Consider the following 18,342-nt stretch of genomic DNA (forward strand, 5'->3'; position numbering starts at 1 on the left):
TTGTTGTATAATGTACTGTTTGGTTTTGTATGGATTGAACTTGCATGAAATGCATATATGTGTTTATAATTAAATTACAATAGCTTACCCTACTTTCTTGTTCTATCTTGTCTTATCCATTCGGTTTCTTTTCCATTGCGATGATCATCCTGTGGATGTGAGCAGAAGGTGACGAGTGTTCGGTAGAGCAAGTGTTGGAAGGTGAGGATCCTGCCGCTTAAGTTATGATCGCTCGGTCATTAGTTGTGTATAGTTTTGAATTGGACCGTTCGATCAATAGAGTTAGTTTACTTTTTGTAAACCGATCTGTTTATACAGCGTGTTGTATAACCGTTTGGTTTATTCCTGTATTTTGTATTAAACTTATGATATTCGGTAAAGTTTTTAGTTTTATGGTTATTTTAGATAACTGTAATTGTTAAATACTTAATGAACTGATCTATCATATTATTATATATGATTAATCTATGATATAGTATTATGCTATATTTTGAGGATATTACAATAAGTTATAACGTTTTAGGATTGATACCATCATGATACGAAAAATAAAGATTTTGAAAAAAAAAATCATATTATTATTTAATGACTTATATAAATATATTCGGAGCATTTTCACATTTTAATTATTTGTGAGTCATAATATTCTTTGTAAGAATCAGGATTTGCTATAAAAGGAAATTTCATATGATATACTGAAAAAAAAGTTGTCAGTATGTAAAAATATCTAATAAAATCAAGATGGTATTTTTCAGAAAAATAAATTATTTTAATTTATAAAATGTAGATTTTCACTCATTGACAATAATTTTAAGTTAAAAAAGAGTGACGAGTTACTTTTACTAAAAGAATAATTTGTTACTATATGAAATGATTTAATAAGTGCAAGATGGTTTTTTTTTTCGGTAAAGTTTTATTTTAATTTAGAAAAAAACTAGATTTTCACCTATGACAATATTTTTTGTGAAAATCTTGTTTCTTGAATGAATGTTTTATGAAAAACACAAATTTCCAACTTGAGATTCTTGGAAGACAAACTTTTTCTTTCTACCATTCTTGTGAATTTTGTAAGGATTTAATGGCTACATACTATTTTAATTTGAATTCTTGAGCATATAATGTTAATCGCCTATTTGTTTGTAATTTAATGCTACCCGTTGTTTTTATATAAATAAATGTGTTAATATAATTATTTTGAAGTCAAATAACTTTTAATTAAATGACAAATATGATTGGAAAACTTAAAATTTAACGTTTATCTTATTTTTTTTACATCCGTAAGTGAATAATTATGGATGAAAAGTTAAAAATAAATATAGCACTATTGAAATTGTAATTGGAAGAAAATGAAACGATTAACATGGGTGCCCACATACACATTCTTCTCACAAACTCCATAATGTTAAAAAAATAAAAAATAAACGGAGAAGAAAAAAATAGTTATGGCTTCCAAAAATAAATTATATGTAGAAAAAGAATTGAAAAAAAAGGAAACATAGTGTGAAAAGAGATATAAAGGTAGATTTCCCCATTAAGATAACTGTATTATGTTTCATATTTTATAATAAATACATACATTTTATTTTAAAAGATGAATAAAATTAATATTAACATAGGTATTATTTTTAACTAATTTAAAATGAGACAGTGAAATAGAAAATGAAAACTCACAATTTCCTATAGAATCTATGATATTAAATAATTTGAATAAATGAAATTTGAGAACAAGGATTATAATTTTATATAACTTAAAAATAGGAACAGTTGAATAGCAACCAACATTGTCACGAGGTTGTAAAAATTCTTTTTAGAAAATCACTTAAACATTTTCTAAACATATGTTGAACAATGATAATAATAACAATAAAGTTACAAATGTAAAATGTCCCAAATCATTTAAACTCTATAACAATAAAGTGTTAGAAATGTAGAATGTCACAAATGATCTAAAGTCTCTAATTAAGTCAAGATAAGTTGATGAAGATTTGAATGAACTTGTATCTATCTTGTCAACTTTCAATCTTCTTGTAATCAAAAGCAAAACATAAATTGCTATGATTTGAATGACGAAAGCTCCACACTTTGATTGTATCATTCTTTTCGAGTTTATGATCTTCAAAGAAATCTTTCCACCCACCATTTAACACATAATATTTATTTGTCCACTTCTTGAATGTTAAAGTGTAACTATTATTGCGAATATCATAAACACAAACTTCAATTCCCTTTTCAATATCTTCACCATTTCTTAAGAATGGTGAAAAAGATTTTTCAGCATGTTTTTTGTTGAGAAGAAGCCTATGTAGATTAGTATCGACATCACTGAGTGTGAGTTGCTTCTCAAGAGGTTTACCATGTTGAAAGATATGCTCTTGAAAATTTTCCACCAAAGTCAAATAAGAATGATCATGATCATCACTAGTAAGATGTTCTTGTGAAGAACTAGTGAGATGCTCTTGTGAAGAACTAGTGAGACGCTCTTGTGAAGAACTAGTGAGATGCTCTTGTGAGGAGAAACATACCTTTGATGATGAAACTTCTATTGATAATTGATCTTCTTGGTGTAGAATTGCCAAAGAATCATGTTTTTCAACAACTTTACCATCTTCAGATGATTTTGATGACCATTCTTCAAAGTTGTGGGATTTCTTGCATCTTTTGTTGCCAAAAATATTTTCATGCATTTTTAAGGATCTTTTTCTCCTTGCATAATCTCTAGAAGCTCAAGTATTTCTAATCCATCTTTGGAGAATTCTTCAACAATTTCCTTTTCCATATACGACCAACTACGCTTCCTGTTCCTCGTACCACTTTCTGAAACTTTTGAAGCCATATATTAACATGCACAATAGCAAACACTCCTTTTATATATATATATATATATATATATATATATATATATATATATATATATATATATATTACGAACTGATGTCTTTTAAATTATCAATAATATATTAAAATCACATCTCTCAAAAGATAAAATATTACATGCTAAAAAGAGTAATGTATTGCAATTTTTTTAGAACTATGTAGATTGAAATAAATCCTTTAAAGATTCAATAAAATATTAGACACACATATTTATCAAAATAACACATATAAGTTGTGTACCATAGGATACCTAATCCTCCAATGGTCGACCAATAACCCGAGCAACCTGGCGAGCGACCTGGCGACAGTTAAACCAAGGCAGGATCTTCTCATGCTCGTAATGACATACGACCACATGGTATTGTCGACCACTTGGTGCTCGACAATCAAACAAGTGATGTCGCGACATGAAGCATTCGTGCGACAAGTCGTCCACTTATGTCGACACGCCAGGTGATCGACATACAGAACGCGATATTGTGATGTAGTGGTTACAGATAAGCAGTTGCGTATATTGGCTAACCAGCGCCGTGAATCACGGAAGTAATTGACTCAGTATCAGCACATGATCTGACAGTTACAACTTCTAAACAGTCAACTTCAGTAACTGACCGGATTTTCAGGTAAACGGTTTATTACACTATTTTAAATATACTAAGCACACCAGAAAAAAGGTACGTTTTTCCCCTTAGAGAAATTAAGAGATAGAAATTACTCTTCTGCTTGATCACTTTGAACCAAAAGATTCAGGTGACCCCTTTTCTGACTTGAGCGTCGGAGTGCCTTTGCAGGTACCCAGCCCACCTTTTCCCAAGGAACAGAACGTAAAGAGAGGAAGGAAGCATCGTGACAGACAACATAAGAAGAAGCAGTTCAGTTTTATTAGGTTTGTATCTCGGCTTCCACATCCCTACTGAAACAAGTTGCAAATTTATTCAAAATGTGATTATGTATATTTTTTAAAGATAATCTTTTAAAGTATCAATCAAATATTAAAAGCGCATATTTATCAAGATAATCAAGCTAAGATATTCCATTTAAAAATCACTTATCTTTAACAAATGTATTTAGACGTGATTGTGCATTTTTAAAAAAATCTCCTAAAGTATCAATCAAATATTAGAAATAGATTTATACAATATTGCATTCTGAAAACAAATTTATTTATAATATAATTATGTGTTTTGATTAAATCTTTTAAAATATCAATCAAATATTAAATGCACATATTTATCAAGATAAAATGATTATATTACATACTAAAAATAACGCAAATTGAAAACACGTATATTACAATTTCTTTGGGATGTGAGTGCGTACTTTTAAAAAATAATTAAAGTGTGAATCAAATATTGAAAACACATATTTATCAAAGATATTGAAATTGTAATTGGAAGAAAATGAAACGCTTAACACGGGTGCCCACATACACATTCTTCTGACAAACTCCATAATGTAAAAAAAAAAAAAAAACATAAACGGAGAAGAAAAAAAATAGTTATGGCTTACAATAATAAATTATTTGTAGAAAAAAATTGAAAAAAAAAAGGGAAATATAGTGTGAAAAGAGATACAAAGGTAGATTTCACCATATCTTTACATAAAGATAACTGTATTATGTTTCATATTTTATAATAAATACATATATTTTATTTAAAAAGATGAATAAAATTAATATTAATATATATATTATTTTTAACTAATTGAAAATGAGATAGTGAAATAGAAAATGGAATCTCACATTTTCTATAGAATCTATGATATTAAATAATTTGAAAAAATGTACTATGAGGACTAAGATTGTAATTTTATATAACTTGAAAATAGGAAACATTGAATAGCAACCAACATTGCAATAAGGTTGTAAAAATTCCTTCTAGAAAATCAAATATACATTTTTTAAACATTTGTGTACAATTATAATAATAACAATAAGATTATAAATGTAGAATGTCACAAATGATCTAAAATCTCATATTGAGTCAAACATAATAACAAATGTTACAAATGTAGAATGTCACAGATGATCTAAAGTTTCTCATTGAGTCAATCATGATAGGTTGATGAAGATTTGAATGAATTTGTATATATCTTGTCAGCTTTCAATCTTCTTGTAATCCAAAGCAAAACATAAATTGCTATGATTTGAATGACGAAACATCCACACTTTGATTGTATCATTCTTTTCGAGTTTATGATCTTTAAAGAAATCTTTCCACCCACCATTCAACACATAATATTTATTTGTCCACTTCTTGAATGTTAGAGTGTAACTATTCTTGCGAATATCATAAACACAAGCTTCAATTCCCTTTTCAATATCTTCACCATTTCTTAAGAATGGTAAAAAAACTTTTTCAACATGTTTTTTGTTTAGAAGAAGCCTATTTAGATTAGCATTGACATCACTGAGTGTGAGTTGCTTCTCAAGAGGTTTACCATGTTGAAAGATATGCTCTTGAAAGTTTTCCATAAAATTCAAATAAGAATGATCATGATCATCCCTAGTAAGATGTTCTTGTGAAGAACTAGTGAGATGCTCATGTGAAGAACTAATGAAATGCTCTTGTGAAGAACTAGTGAGATGCTCTTGTGAGGAGAAACATACCTTTGATGGTGAAACTTCTATTGATAATTGATCTTTTTGGTGTAGAATTGCCAAAGAATCATGTTTTTCAACAACTTTATCATCTTCAGATTTTGATGACCTTTCTTCAAAGTTGTGGGATTTCTTGCATCTTTTGTTGCCAAAAATATTTTCATGCCATTTTTTAGGATCTTTTTCTCCTTGCATAATCTCTAGAAGTTCAAGTATTTCTAATCCATCTTTGGAGAATTCTTCAATAATTTTCTTTTCCATATAAGACCAACTACGCTTCATGTTCTTTGCACCACTTTCTGAAACTTTTGAAGCCATGTATTAATATGCACAATAACAAACACTTATATATATATATATATATATATATATATATATATATATATATATATTACGAAATGATATCTTTAAAATTATCCATACGAATATCTTTTAAATTATCAATATTGATATCTTTTAAATTATCAATAATATATTAAAAACACATATTTTTGAAGACAAAATATTACATGCTTAAAAATAGTAATGTAGTGCAAATTTTTTAAGAATTATGTTGATTAAAAAAATACTTTAAAGATTTTAATAAAATTTGAAACACATATTTATCAAAATAACAAATATCAGTTGCAAATTTATTTAAAATGTGATTATATATTTTTTCCAAAGATAATCTTTTAAGTATCAGTCAAATATTAAAAGTGCATATTTATCAAGAAAATCAAGCTAAGATATTCCATTTAAAAACCACTTATCTTTAACAAATGTATTTAGATGTGATTGTTCATTTCTTTTATGAAAATCTCCTAAAGTATCAATCAAATGTTAGATGTAGATTTATACAATATTACATTCTGAAAACACATTTATATATAATGTAATTATATGTTTTGATTAAATCTTTTAAAATATTTATCAAATATTAAATGCACATATTTATTAAGATAAGATGATTATAATTTAAAAATACTTATATTACAATTTCCTTTAGGACGTCAGTGCCTACTTTTAAAAAATAATTAAAGTGTGAATTAAATATTGAAAATACATATTTATGAAAGATATTATATATTGAAATATTTATTACGTAACTGAATATGATGTTAATTGCTTCACAATAATTGCAAGTGGAACGGAGTCTTACAAATTGCAAAAGGGAGAGGTTATAGACTGGTTAAGAGTTTAATTACTTTGTGATTTTGATAAAATAGTAATCTAAATTCAATTAAAAAAATTGGGTTATTTTAAATTTATATTTTTTTATTAGATCCGATTCAATAAAGTTAGGTATAAAATTTTTAATTTTTTCTTAAAATTTATTATTTTAAAGCATTTTTAGACTGATTTTTTAAAATCGTAGAAAATATCATTTAATATTTAAATAATTGAATGATTTGATATTTCAAATATAATATTTAGTTAGTAGAATAATGAAGTAAATTAGATTATAATTACATTATTAACAGTAGTATTATTTTATTATTTTAGTGCAATTGGGTCTTAGATTCAATATACAAATCCCACAACCCAAGCTTAGGTTAGGTTTGATAAAAATCTATTAGAATATTCAATTCAATGAAATTCAATGAATATTATTAGATTATTAATCCAAATACCTTAACGTCAAAGTTTAAGTGATAGTAATAAAAAGATCATGGATATGTATTTTAGATTGTATAATATGTAATGCAAATTTATATTATATTATGGATCATAGATAAAATATAAATTTATAGGCTTAATATTTATTTTGATCATTTTATTAGTTAGTTAAGTAGTGTTAAATATTAATTCTTAATTATTTCTAAATCCTAATTTGGTGCATTACAATTAAACTCTAATTAATTTTTGCCAAATACTTTATTTTTTCAAGAACTCTAATCATTTTCGTCTTCTCCACCTTTGGCTTCTTTCTCACATCTTTGGGTTCTTTCTCCTCGTGTTGGTTCGAGTTTGTTTTGGCAAAGAGGGGAGGTGTTTCTCTTTCTCCTTTTGCGGTTCGTTTTAGGGCTTCAAATTGGGATTTTATTTTAGGTTTTTGATCTCACGACTTTGGGGATTTGAATTGGGGATTTGGGTGTTTCATTTTCGAATCGAAGTATCTGTTCTTGTTTTCTAAATTTTCAAATTGGGTTTTGGGTTCTGTTCTTCCGCTTTGATCTTGCATTTTGGAGATTTCTTATGGTACTGTTTTCTCGTGATTGTGGGTTCTCATTTGTGGTTGCTAGTCATGTTTTTGGAGGTCTCTCGTTTGTCTATGTAGGTTGGCAGTGCGCGATGGAGAAGATGCGGGTCGTGGCTTGATTTTGGATTCACATGTGTTATGGTTTGTTGGTGTCGTAGTGGCTAGCAATGACAGCGAAGCTTGTTCCGTTTTGATCTTGCGATGACTCTCTGTTCTGCATTTGGATTTGTAAGAAAAGAGACAAAAAATTTAATAAATAAAAAAATAAAATTAATAATAATGGTAATTATCACATCAATTGGGCTCATCTTGCTAGATATAAGGTGGACATTACATAGTGATTTAAACAAGACCATATTAAACCATTTTTAAAAAGGAATGACCACTTTGAACATCTAAAAATTAGAGAATATTTTGAACAAAACTAACTAACAAAATGACCAAAATAGATATTAAGCTAAATTTGTATTAAAAATTATATATCTCAAAATATAAACAAATTATAAAATTGGCTTAATACCCTATTTTGTCCCCAGTTTCGCTCGAAAATGTCAAATTAGTCCATCCTTTAAAAAATGAGTCAATTACGTCCTCACTTAATAAAATTTTCATCAATGAAATCCCTTCCGTTAAATCCGTACAAACAACGTTACTTAATAAGAGAGAAAAATAATTAACGCCGTTTGTACGGATTTAACGGAAGGGATTTCATTGATGCAAATTTTATTAAGTGAGGACGTAATTGACGCATTTTTTAAAGGATGGACTAATTTGACATTTTCGACCGAAACTGGGGACAAAATAGGGTATTAAGCCTATAAAATTTGTATTGAAAATTACATTTTAAATTGTATAATTTATAATACAAATTATATTTTGAATTAAATTATATTTTGAATTGTACAACTTATAATATAAATTTATATTTCGAATTGTAAAATTTTTTATATAAATTTATATTTTAATTCTAAATAAATCTATGTTTCCAAATGTATATTTGAAGAATATGCATGTCTTTGTCTTTTTTGTTACATCAGTCTCTTATATCAGCAAGCTAGAAACTTGACTCTTAGTTTTAATAGCTTGTTTTTATCATCTTTGTTTCTAGGTTTTTTATCATCCACTGTTTTTTTATCATCCATTATTTCAAATTGAAAAAGGGGCAAAGGAAAAACGTGTCTTAATGTTGATTTTAATAGAAAAATCTTGCAAATTGTGATCCAGGTGAGGAATGGAAGGCGACAACTTTTAGCATAGAACATGAAATGAAGTGGAGCTTGTGCAGGAGAAATAAGATGAAACAAAGAAATTGTATAAAGCTTGTATCAATATGAAATATAATGTAACAACTCAATAATAGGATAAAATTACAAATTTTGCATTTGATTCTAATATTAAGCAATTTAAACAAAACAAATATATGTATATATATTATCTATGTTTTTGTTCTTGAAATTTTATGTAATACAAACCAGGTTTTTACTTCCTGAACTTTTTTGTATGACATTATCATCTTTAATAATATGATGGCAATTCTTGCTGTGAATTGCATTGCATGATCCTGAATTTACTAGATTCTGAGTAGGACTTAGTTTAAGATTCTACTTGTTAGTTTTTATCATTTTCATTTGTTCAAAGACATGGAATGATGAGAACTATGACAAATGTGACTTTGTTGTTACGTTTATGTTAAACATTTCAGATTGCAAATACAATTTGTTAGATAATCCTAACTATTACTGTACTTACATACATTTATAATTAGAATGAATTTTTATAGTGAGAATGAATTTGTTTTTGATGTGCTTGATACAAAATCTAATAAATTTAAATAATAGTAAGTAATAGAAAATCTAATAAATTTAACCAGAATAAATTACGAATAACTCAATCATTTAAAAAGTGAAATTTGATTTTGATTTAATTTTATAAAATTGATTTAGTAAAGTTAAGATTTTTAACTTATAAATATTTTAATTTGATCATATTTTTAACTTATGATAGTTATATAAGCATTTTATTAAATACGTTTCTCAATTAGTTTATTTTAAAAAACTAATATATAACGTTTCTCAATTGATTAATAGTACCATCATGATGGTACGAAAAATTAAGATTTTGAAAAAAAAAATCATATTATTATTTAATGAGTTATTTAAATATTATTATTCACAGTAAAAGACATGTATTCTTCACAATAAAAAAACCTCTTTACAAGAATGAGTTGGGAGCATAACTTTCTTCCCTAAGGGCATAATCCCTCTCTACAAGCTAAAACGTTTGACTTTACACAAAGTATATTCGATAATTTCTTGATTCCACTCCCTATTTATAAAGTTTCTCTCCCTTCTATCCTAAACTCATTATCACTTATTATCTTATATCCTATCATTGCATTTTTTTAATTTTAACTATTTTTATGAGTAATAATATTCTTGGTAAGGATCAGGATTTGAAATCCTTACAAAATTCACAAGGGTAGAAAGAAAAAGTTTGTCTTCCAATAATCTAAAGTTGGAAATTTGTGTTTTTCATAAAACATTCATTCAAGAAACAAGATTTTCACAAAACATATTGTCATAGGTGAAAATCTAGTTTTTTTCTAAATTAAAATAAAACTTTACCAAAAAAAAGTACCATCTTGCGCTTATTATAAAATCATTTCATATGTTAACAAATTATTCTTTTAATAAAAGTAATTCGTCACTTTTTTTTAACTTAAAATTATTGTCATGAGTGAAAATCTACATTTCCTAAATTAAAATAATATTTTTTTCTGATAAATACCATCTTGATTTTATTAGATATTTTTACACAATGACAACCTTTTTTTAGTATATCATATGAAATTTCCTTACATACTATTTTAATTTGAATTCTTTAAGAATTTAATGTTAATCGCCTATTTGTTTTGTAATTTAATGCTATCCGTTGTTCTTTGTCAGACCTCGTAAATATGCACCCAAACCCCACCTGTCTAATCTCATTAAAAACGCACCCAAAACCAGAAAAGAAATCCACACACACGTATCGATTTAGTGGAGTTCACGTGTCAAGAGGGGAAATTGACACTCAGATGACGGACGCCAGGTGTCAAGCGAAGAAGATTCGAAAATCAGTAGTGGAGGACAGGTGTCCACAGGAGAGTGTACGCTTGTTTTACTTGGGAAGAAAAATGATTTTTCTGAAACCTTTTTCCCCCTCTCTCTGCGTGCACCCTTCTTTTTCCAAAAATCTGATCTTTCATTTTCTCCTTCTTCTCTCTAGAAAACCTTTCCCTTCTCTCTACTGAAAACTCACCTTTCTCTGCTCCGATCACCGTTCAAGCATCGTAGAAGTATTCCCGGTGTCGTAAGCTTCATTCTGGACCGAATAGTTCCAGATTCTGAAACTGGTAAGTTTCTCGTCCCTAGTTGTTCGTTCGCATGAACATGCAAACCAAGCCCTGGTTGCATGCAATCACCTTGTCTGAATCAATATTGGTTCTGTAACTTGTTTTAGTTTGAAGAATTTGGTTGAGCGTTAAGAGTAGAAGAAATCTTAAATTCCGTGAAGTGAGCTTTACTCTGAAGGACGTACGTTCACACTAGAGGTAAGGGAAGCTTATCTAATTTAATTGAATGTTGTTGTATGCTTGCTGAAAATAAATGCATGTTGCTGAATGAGTGAATGTATGTATCCAGTATGAGTATGATGCATGATGGTTGATATGTGTGAGGTGTAGGAATGTGAATATGAGTAATCGTTTTGGAGTATGAATTATTAATATGAATTTTATGAAGTATGTAAATTGATATTTGGTGTGAAGTTATAAGGTTATGAAATGATTAGTTGAGATTTGAGTTGGAAATAAATAAAATCTGAATATGAAATTTCTACTATGATAGAGTACGTTCGTTACTGAACGGTCATTGACCGTTCGGTTTTTCCTTGTAACATAGTTGAAATGTCGATTCTTTCATTTGGATAGAATCCTAGTGTAGGACGAGCGTCCTCGTGTGGAATATTATGTTTGAGCGTTCGGCCAAGCATAGTTGTATCCGGATATCCCTTGATAAAGTAATATATATATACCCTCGTACTTGAAGACTAAGTAGTGCTCGGTCTCATACCTAGCGCTCGTACTAAGTAGTGCTCGGTCTTATACCTAGCACTCGTACTGAGTAGTGCTCGGTCTTATACCAAGCGCTCGTACTAATGTATAATCAATCTTGATAAAATAGCATTCGTCCGACTTCAGTAATATTTTCCTTTACCATGTTCGGTCATTGACTGGCATTCGGATTTCTTGAGGTATATTCAAATAAGCTAAACATTCATAAACGTTCGGTTTCTTCATATGAATGCCTCTAAGTATTATTATTGGAATATCTTGAAGTGTCGGTATCGATTGGTTACAGCATAGAGTCGTAGCCTTTCGTGAGGTCTTTCAGCGTTCGGTCAAAGTCAATTCATATAATTGAATTCCCATTGCAAGGAACGTTCGGTTCATTCGTTCCTTGCTATATCTATTACGTTCAGTTTTTCTCTCAAAAATGATAGTAAATCTCTCGGTCTCATTATATTCTGGAAATGGAAATCTCTATGTCTCGTTCCATGAATTCGTCCTCATTCTGAGTGAGGATAGAACGTTCGGTATTTGGTGTCTTTATAAACCTTTGAACAGAGAGGATATTTAATTTATTGACAATAAAGATGAATTTGAGAAAAGTGATAATGAAAGATGGAATTTGGGAATGATTATGAATGAAATAAGAAGAGAATGTGATATGACTGAAATTATGTGAAGTTGAACGAGCGTTCCGGGGAGGAACGACTCATGTATTGAATATTGGAATTGGTAAAGTATGACTGGGGTTATGCTACTGATGGCAGTTCATCCTGATGTTCCGTGAGTACTCGTCCTCACGTAGAGGAGGGTAGGTCATGTGTGGGAACGGCAGGAGGTCCTATCCTTAGGGTACTTTGGACTGATAGGGCTAACCTCGGGTGGCAGCTGTTGAGGGTATCCCAGTTACTACATCACCCGGGTGCACGAACGCCTGTAGTTACACAGATTCATACAGTCCGAACGGTCAGTCTAGTGATAGTTTTCGTATGGTTATAAGTGTTGAATTAATCTTGTGTGTGTTGGAATGTTTACCTTATATGTTGATGTATGAATTAAATTACATAAGCTTACCCTGTGTTTTTCCTTGTGTTGTCTCGTCCTTGTACGTCCGTCTTGTCATTGCAATGATCATCCGTGTGGATGTGAGCAGATGGAGATGCGCTGTTGGAGGATGCACTGGAAGAAGAGAATCTCGTTGACGTGGAAGTAAAGGCCGAACAGTAGTACGTTCGGTTAGCTGTATAGTTTAGTTAGTATAGTGTGTTGTCTTCGTACGACCACTTTTCCTTTTGTCAGATATGACCGTTCGGTATTTCTGCTTTGTAAATCGTTCGGTCAAGTTTGCTCATTGTACATCTCAAATTTTTGTAACTCGCTTTTGTAAGGTCGTTCGGCCATGAGCGTACGCTCGACTTTAGTATAAGACTGATCTAGATTGTTATTAATGTGATTATTCTAATATATAGTTTATTACTGTATTTTTGGGATGTTATACTCTTATATAAATAAATCTGTTAATATAATTATTTCGAAGTCAAAGAAATTTTTAATTATATAACAATTATGATTGGAAAAGCTTAAAATTTAACATTTATCTTCATTTTTTTTACATCCATAAGTTAAAAATAAATATAGCACTACTGAAATTGTAATTGGAAGAAAATAAAACGCTTAAAATTGGGTGCCCACTTACACATTCTTCTCACAAACTCCATAATGTTTTAAAAAATAAAAAAATAAACGGAGAAGAAAAAAAAATAATTATGGCTTCCAATAATGAATTATTTGTAGAAAAAAATTGAAAAAAAGGACATATAGTGTCAAAAGAGATATAAAGGTAGATTTCCCCCGTATATAATTGTATTACGTTTATACATATATTTTATTTAAAAAGATGTATAAAATTAATATTAATATAGATATTATTTTTAACTAATTTAAAATGAGATAATGAAATAGAAAATGAAAACTCACATTTTCTATAGATTCTATGATATTAAATAATTTGAATAAATGTATTATGAAAACAAAGATTATATGATTTTATACAACTTCAAAATAGGAAACATTGAATAGCAACAAATATTGAGATAAAATTTAATTTTTTTTTTAGAAAATTAATTAAACATTTGTAAACAATGATAATAATAACAATAATGTTACAAATATAGAAGGTTACAATTGATCTAAAATCTCTCGTTGAGTTAAATATAATAACAAAGGTTACAAATATAGAATGTCACAAATGATCTAAAGATTTGAATGAACTTGTATCTATCTTGTCAGCTTTTAATCTTCTTATAATCAAAAGCAAAACACAAATTGCTATGATTGGAATGACAAAACATCCAAACTTTAATTGTATCATTCTTATCGAGTTTATGATCTTTAAAGAAATCTTTCCACCCACCATTCAATACATAATATTTATTTGTCCACTTCTTAAATGTTAGAGTGTAACTATTCTTCCGAATATCATAAACACAAACTTCAATTCCTTTTTCAATATCTTCACCATTTCTTAAGAATGGTAAAAAAGATTTTTCAACATCTTTTTTATTGAGAAGAAGCCTATTCAGATTAGAATTGACATAACTGAGTGTGAGTTGTTTTTCAAGAGGTTTACCATGTTGAAATATATGCTCTTGAAAATTTTCCATAAATGTCAAATAAGAATGATCATCACTAGTAAGTTGTTCTTGTAAAGAACTAGTGAGATGTTCTTGTGAAGAACTAGTGAGATGCTCTTGTGAGGAGAAACATACCTTTGATGATGAAACTTCTATTGATAATTGATCTTTTTGGTATAGAATTGCCAAAGAATCATGTTTTTCAACAACTTTACCATCTTTAGATTTTAATGATTTTGATGACCCTTCTTCAAAGTTTTGGAGTTTCTTGCCTCTTTTGTTGTCAAAGATATTTTCATGCCATTTTTGAGGATCTTTTTCTCCTTGCATAATCTCTAGAAGCTCAAGTATTTCTAATCCATCTTTGGAGAATTCTTGAACAATTTCCTTTTCCATATTAGACCAACTACGCTTCATGTTCTTCACACCACTTTCTGAAACTCTTGAAGCCATATATTAACATACACAATAAAAAACACTCCTTATATATATTACGAACTAATATCTTTTAAATTATCAATACTAATATCTTTTAAATTATCAATAGTAATATCTTTTAAATTATCAATAATATATTAAAAACATATCTCTCAAGATAAAATATTACATACAATGTATTACAATTCTTTTAGAAGTATGTAGATTAAAAAAAATCCTTTAAAGATTCAATAAAATATTAGAAACACATATTTATCAAAATAACACATATCAGTTGCAAATTTATTTAAAATGTGTTTATGTATTTTTTTCTAAAAATAGTCTTTTAAAGTATCAGTCAAATATTAAAAGCGCATATTTATCAAGATAATCAAGCTAAGCTATTCCATTTAAAAACCACTTATCTTTTTAGATTGGATTGTGCATTTAAAAAAAAATCTCCTAAAGTATCAATCAAATATTAGAAGTAGATTTATTGCATTCTGGAAACACATTTATTTATAATATAATTATGTGTTTTGATTAAATCTTTTAAAATATCAATCAAATATTAAATGCACATATTTATCAAGATAAGATGACTATATTACATACTAAAAGTAACGCAAATTGAAAACACTTATATTACAATTTCTTTTGGATGTCAGTGCGTACTTTTAAAAAATAATTGAAGTGCCAATATTGAAAACACATATTTATCAAAGATATTGAAATTGTAATTGGAAGAAAATGAAAAGCTTAACATGGGTGCCTACATACACATTCTTCTGACAAACTCCATAATGTAAAAAAAAAACATAAAAAATAAACGGAGAAGAAAAAAAAATAGTTATGGCTTCCAATAATAAATTATTTGTAGAAAAAAATTGAAAAAAAGGAAATATAGTGTGGAAAGAGATATAAAGGTAGATCTCCCATATCTTTACATAAAGATAACTAAATTATGTTTCATATTTTATAATAAATACATATATTTTATTTAAAAAGATGAATAAAATTAATTTTAATATAGATATTATTTTTAACTAATTTAAAATGAGATAGTGAAATAGAAAATGAAAACTCACATTTTTTATAGAATCTGATATTAAATAATTTGAAAAAAGTACTATGAGAACTAAGATTATAATTTTATATAACTTGAAAAACGTTGAATAGCAACCATTGCAATAAGGTTGTAAAAATTCCTTCTAGAAAATCAAATATACATTTTTTAAACATTTGTGTATAATTATAATAATAACAATAAGATTACAAAGGTAGAATGTCACAAATGATCTAAAATCTCTAATTGAGTCAAACATAATAACAAATGTTACAAATGTAGAATGTCACAGATGATCTAAAGTTTCTCATTGAATCAAACATGATACGTTGATGAAGATTTGAATCAATTTGTTTATATCTTGTCAACTTTCAATCTTCTTGTAATCCAAAGCAAAACATAAATTGCTATGATTTGAATGACGAAACATCCACACTTTGATTGTATCATTCTTTTCGAGTTTATGAGCTTTAAAGAAATCTTTCCACCCACCATTCAACACATAATATTTATTTGTCCACTTCTTGAATGTTAGAGTATAACTATTCTTGCGAATATCATAAACACAAGCTTCAATTCCCTTTTCAATATCTTCACCATTTCTTAAGAATGGTAAAAAAACTTTTTCAACATGTTTTTTGTTGAGAAGAAGCCTATTTAGATTGGCATTGACATCACTGAGTGTGAGTTGCTTCTCAAGAGGTTTACCATGTTGAAAGATATGCTCTTGAAAATTTTCCATAAAAGTCAAATAAGAATGATCATGATCATCACTAGTAAGATGTTCTTGTGAAGAACTAGTGAGATGCTCTTGTGAAGAACTAGTGAGATGCTCTTGTGAGGAGAAACATACCTTTGATGGTGAAACTTCTATTGATAATTGATCTTTTTGGTGTAGAATTGTCAAAGAATCATGTTTTTCAACAACTTTACCATCTTCAGATTTTGATGACCTTTCTTCAAAGTTGTGAGATTTCTTGCATCTTTTGTTGCCAAAAATATTTTCATGCCATTTTTTAGGATCTTTTTCTCCTTGCATAATCTCTAGAAGTTCAAGTATTTCTAATCCATCTTTGGAGAATTCTTCAATAATTTCCTTTTCCATATAAGACCAACTACGCTTCATGTTCTTTGCACCACTTTCTGAAACTTTTGAAGCCATGTATTAACATGCACAATAACAAACACTTCTTATATATTTATATATATTACGAAATGATATCTTTAAAATTATCCATACAAATATCTTTTAAATTATCAATATTGATATCTTTTAAATTATCAATGATATATTAAAAACACATATTTTTGAAGACAAAATATTACATGCTAAAAATAGTAATGTAGTGCAAATTTTTTAAGAATTATGTTGATTAAAAAAATACTTTAAAGATTTTAATAAAATTTGAAACACATATTTATCAAAATAACAAATATCAGTTGCAAATTTATTTAAAATGTGATTATGTATTTTTTCCAAAGATAATCTTTTAAGTATCAGTCAAATATTAAAAGCGTATATTTATCAAGAAAATCAAGCTAAGATATTCCATTTAAAAACCACTTATCTTTAGCAAATGTATTTAAATGTGATTGTTCATTTCTTTTATGAAAATCTCCTAAAGTATCAATCAAATATTAGAAGTAGATTTATACAATATTACATTCTGAAAACACATTTATATATAATGTAATTATATGTTTTGATTAAATCTTTTAAAATATTTATCAAATATTAAATGCACATATTTATTAAGATAAGATGATTATAATTTAAAAATACTTATATTTCAATTTCCTTTAGGACATCAGTGCCTACTTTTAAAAAATAATTAAAGTGTGAATTAAATATTGAAAATACATATTTATGAAAGATATTATATATTGAAATATTTATTACGTAACTGAATATGATGTTAATTGCTTCACAATAATTGCAAGTGGAACTGAGTCTTACAAATTGCAAAAGGGAGAGGTTATAGACTGGTTAAGAGTTTAATTACTTTGTGATTTTGATAAAATAGTAATCTAAATTCAATTAAAAAAATTGGGTTATTTTAAATTTATATTTTTTTATTAGATCCGATTCAATAAAGTTAGGTATAAAATTTTTAATTTTTTCTTAAAATTTATTATTTTAAAGCATTTTTAGACTGATTTTTTAAAATCGTAGAAAATATCATTTAATATTTAAATAATTGAATGATTTGATATTTCAAATATAATATTTAGTTAGTAGAATAATGAAGTAAATTAGATTATAATTACATTATTAACAGTAGTATTATTTTATTATTTTAGTGCAATTGGGTCTTAGATTCAATATACAAATCCCACAACCCAAGCTTAGGTTAGGTTTGATAAAAATCTATTAGATGCAATTCAATGAAATTCAATGAATATTATTAGATTATTAATCGAAATACCTTAACGTCAAAGTTGAAGTGATAGTAATAAAAAAAT

The sequence above is a fragment of the Vigna umbellata genome, chromosome 3 (assembly GCF_029865625.1).
Source record: "Vigna umbellata cultivar VRB3 chromosome 3, Vumbellata_1.0, whole genome shotgun sequence".
In the NCBI taxonomy this organism is placed as follows: Eukaryota; Viridiplantae; Streptophyta; class Magnoliopsida; order Fabales; family Fabaceae; genus Vigna; species Vigna umbellata.